This window comes from Papaver somniferum, chromosome 2 (assembly GCF_003573695.1).
Source record: "Papaver somniferum cultivar HN1 chromosome 2, ASM357369v1, whole genome shotgun sequence".
NCBI classification, from domain to species: Eukaryota; Viridiplantae; Streptophyta; class Magnoliopsida; order Ranunculales; family Papaveraceae; genus Papaver; species Papaver somniferum.
In genome coordinates this window covers 157,137,106-157,141,693 of record NC_039359.1, presented here as the reverse complement: position 1 = coordinate 157,141,693, position 4,588 = coordinate 157,137,106, and the positions used below count along the sequence as shown (strand labels likewise).

Here is a 4,588-nt window from a genome sequence, read left to right as displayed (position 1 = left end):
ATTAATAATAATATCTTACTGGAAAAGTCCAAACACTCCTTCTCTGAGAGCTGGATTTTCCGTCTTCTTATCCCTATCCTTTACGCCACTCCAAAGTTGTTCTACCAGTGTAAATTAAATCATGCACATTACATTCATCGCTGCTAATGTGGATCGGAATTAACGGGATACTGTTTGAGTGATCCACCGGCCAGGATCAAATATAACACTTTTACTCATATAAAACGGCACCCCCTGGCAAATCCGGTTCCCCCATTAGCAGCCTTGATTGCCTTTGCCCCACTACTTATTTCATTGATCCCCACTACACCAACTACGATGTGAACTCGTTTCTCTTTACCGTGTACTCATTAGCTGATCCGCTAGGTATTGGCATTTGGGATGGGGGGAGCACTCCGAGCAATCTACCAGTTCGCCCATGGCATGTTCCAGAATACTCTAAAATTAATTTTTGATTTTTCTGTTTCCAAATGTAAAAAAATAATAATCAAAAGTGGTTGCCATCAAATTATTGGATTTAGTATGAGGTTTTGAGTTTGAAAAAAGAGTGTCTTTTTGGGGGTCACCCGGTCGACAGAAAAAGTTAATAAGTGGAGACTAGATGGAAATATGGATGGCTTTGACTAAGCGGGTAAATTCGATAAAAACAAAAGGCTATAACTGTAAACTGGGATTTGTTTCTTTGTTTCTCTCGATTCTTTTCTCAGTTCTTCCTTTTGTATACCCGGTATATCGACCGCAACCACCCCTCTGCTCACCTTTTCCCTCTAATTTGAATTTTTCTTTTCAAATTTGTGCCTTAATTATCTTTAATTACCTGAACCATGTAGTCATAGATTCACAGCCCATCTCTCGATTTTAATTCGGAACTCAAATCGATCTAATTTAGTGGTTTTAGGTTGGAATTTGCAGTTGAAAGAGATTAAACAAGGACTTCATTCGCTTTAATCGAAATGTTACAGGTTAGTTTTGTTTTCCCTAGCACTCGAATGTAAGCTTTCCGTGACATTTGATTTTTGGGAAACCTAGATTCAATAATTCGGTGTTTTACTATGTTATTAACCTAAATTCTACATAAGCCGTATTACGTCCAATTTACTTTTTTCAAACGTGAATAGAGATTTTTTATAGCTTCTCTCAAATTATTATCAGGTAAACTATATAATAAGTTTAGCCTAAATGTTTATCTCAAAGCTATTATCGGTTCTAGGCTAGCAAGAAATTTGGGTCTAAATGGTTAAATACAGAGGGGAAGTCAAAATGTTTGTAGTTTGCTAGCCAGTCTATCTGTAATTCTATACCTAAGTCAAGTAGATTTTGCATCACATAGCTATGGACGATTTGTAAACTATTGCGATCTCATTTTTATTACGTTGGCAATACTCGCAATTGAATAAATGGAATGCTTCCAGAACAGTTTTGCATTAAAGACCCAAAAGGCCAATGTGTAACTTCCATGTCTTTTAGCGATATTTAACCAGCCTGATGGGGATGCCCAGCCACAAGATTCAATTGAAAACGTTGCATGACGATGCTCTGAATTTTTCTCAACTCAGAGGACAGTTTGTTGAGAGAATGTAATCAACAAATGTATTTTTAACAATCCCTCAAATTCTGACCACTTTTTTGCGTATTTTGTTTAAACCAGATATTTCATCTAACTGCCACTTTCTTTGCTTGCTTACGGGTTGTATCAGTACATGTTGTATCCATAAATTCTCCGTTCTTACGCAAGTTCTTCCTGAAAAACGGTGTAAGGCTGATTGTAGGCGGACAATATGAGATAGACATGATTACAAAGAAGGCAATGAATCAGCGACAAATTAAGGTAGCTGCTCAACTTGCTTTTGTTTGTAGCATTTTTCTTTCAGTTAGCACCCTTGGCTGACACCAAATGGGAAATTTTCTTAGCTTTAGTCTACCTTGCGGGTATGTCTGGATTGAGTGCACATCGTGCTTGATAGTTAAAGTTGTGAATAATTGGTATGAGTGGGTACAATGGCGGTATGTGGCAGTTTTAGAAACCTTGAGGTTCGGGTTTCCACGACAACCACATCGCGCGTGCGTGTTATACTAGTAACTGGAATGATATGTGCCACTTAATTAATGAACCCGACAGTAGTCAAAGTGATTGACGGAGAAACCCAAGCATATTCGTCCCCAACACGCCCTTCCCTAAAGACCAACCTACGGCTATTCAGGGAGTGTCCCTTGGGAGATATCCGACAACAATGATAGTTGTAGGAGACTAGATTTACTATTGTCAGGCATATCGTACGGTCGTTACTCGTTAGCTACAATTTTCAACAGATTTGTGTTAGCCGGATTTCCCATGTCTCGATTCTGCTTTGGTAGACCAATAATAATTATTTTAATTTTAATGGTGATCCAGAAATGAGAAACAGATACACATGAAAGTCAACATGCGTGTTTTGATGAAGATATGACGAGTGGCCGATCCCGCTTGGCTCATCGATTCGGCAACATGCAAGGATTAGTTGATGCACGCGGTGGACTCAATCTCATGATGACACACTCCAATCCAAACAACTTATGACGGGCGGACGGATACTTGAAAATGATTTCCTACTTGTGCAAATTGCAGTTGCACAAGCTTACTATTAAAATTTCGGTGGCAGCAATTCATGGTTCAAACCTGTATCGAAACTACCCACATGGGCCCAAGTCTATGAACAAGAGTCCCGCAATTTTCTGAAAATTGAAGCAAATAGATACCAAGGTAAAAAAAGAAAGCAATTTTACCTAGATTTGTAATGAAAGAGCTCACATTTCGGGGATCAAAACAGCAACGACAGTGTTATTTATCATACCACCAACCTAGCTTTGTGCCGTTTGGGTAACGAGTCGGATTGTTTGGTTAAAAGCAGCACCTACACTACTTCCACTTGGTTGCAGAATCCATATCGGATAATTGACAATTTGGCAATACACGTGAAAAGTCAACCATGTACAAACTTAAAAATGAAAAGGCACAAAGAATTTAAGAATATCACAGGATTGAAAAGATATATAATGACGGCTTAATTATCAATATCATAAGATGAAAAAGAATTTGTTATATGTTTCGTATCCTTATCAAACGTCAGGCAGCTAATAGCGTGTATGGATGCACATTAATAAAGTTAATACTTCTTGATTTCTTGGAATCAAAAAGCAAAAAAAATAGTTTGCCTATCATCAATCATCAATGTTCTAAGGAAAAGTGGTGTATGAAGATGGATAAAAGATGGCTTGGATTATCTCTAGGTTGGATGGCTTAGATTAGGCCTCGACCCGATTAAAACTAATTATAAACTAACCTGTCCGGAAGCTAACTTGAAACTAACGGATCCGGAAGCTAACTTTGGCTCTGCAGTAAAACCGTAATGTTATAAACTTCGATTGGTAACTTTTTTACTTTGTTCTTCTTATTGGGTACCACCTCAAAAAAAAAAAATCACAGCTTTTTTAAATTGATAGTGTTGGAAATATGGGCACCCATGTGTGTGTGCATGCCCAAAGTCCACCTTGGGTGGTTATATAAAGTCATGTGCTTGACTTTGTCAAAAGAAAAAAAAAATCCTTCTCCAACTAACCAAGCCATGGTGAAACATGTGTCTTGTTTCTTGCCACCATGTGTTTGCATGATGATAACAAGTGTTTAATCACTTACTCCATGTGTTTATCTCCATGCTAACAAGTGTTAGTACTTGTTCCAAGTGTTTGGTTCTTCCTTGACACTTGCCAAGAGAGGATGCTTGGAGTTTGAGTATAAATAGGCTTCTAGTTTCATTTGTTGAAACAACAATTAGAAGGAGTAGTGAGTTTAGCAAGAGATAAACCAAGTATGGAGATTTATCTAGATAGTTCTAAGTGAGCACTCAAGTTAGCTAGCAAAGTCTTCTAGTATTCAAACATTAGTTGTAAAATCACTAAAATTCCTTTGTGTCATTTGGAGAAGAAGTAAAAGTTCTATACGGTATTTAGTTTGTGGAAATATAGTTTGTGCTCATTTTTGTGGCACCTACTCACCGCCGAGTTTGGAGGTTCAAGAACGTGAAACGCAAGTGATCTGTTGGTTCGTGTTGTAGTAATTCGATTGCGGTAAATAAGGATTCGTTGCTCGGACTTGAAAAGATTTTTAAAATAAAAATATATACACAATATTTGTCACAGGATCAAGAGATACTAGGACTCAGGATTCCACCAATTCTTATACTCATGCGAATCAACTATTAATTCTAGACAATTATAGCTTATAATGATAACAAATACCGACTCTTTTCTTTGCCAAAAATAGATTTTGTAAAGTATTAGATGTAAATCATAAGCATGATGCATCAAGAGTTCCTAGACTAAGCATACATCATCAGATAAAATCACAAATAATCAAGAAAAATCATAAATCACCTCATAATAGTGCAAATAGTCATAGAAGAATTAAATAGAATTACTCATGCTTAAAGAATGGTTTCCTCCATCATCCCAGTATTGGGGTTTAGCTACTCATAATAATCATGTTCTCAAAATACATACTTGATGCTCAAAATATGATTAAAAGAGTGAAAAATATAAAACAGTGAAACTA

At 37.0% G+C, this 4,588-nt stretch overlaps 1 long non-coding RNA gene across 2 annotated transcripts; it reads left to right on the top strand.

Moving 5' to 3' along the window:
• The first annotated feature begins 700 nt into the window (after positions 1-700).
• On the top strand, positions 701-3,122 carry LOC113354169. Of its 2 annotated transcripts, none has more exons than XR_003361706.1 (3): positions 701-962; positions 1,649-1,828; positions 2,393-3,122. It is a non-coding gene; the product is annotated as an uncharacterized LOC113354169 (long non-coding RNA). The 2 variants fall into 2 exon arrangements; XR_003361705.1 differs by having other exon boundaries at positions 1,698-1,828; positions 2,393-3,121.
• The last annotated feature ends 1,466 nt before the right edge of the window (positions 3,123-4,588 follow it).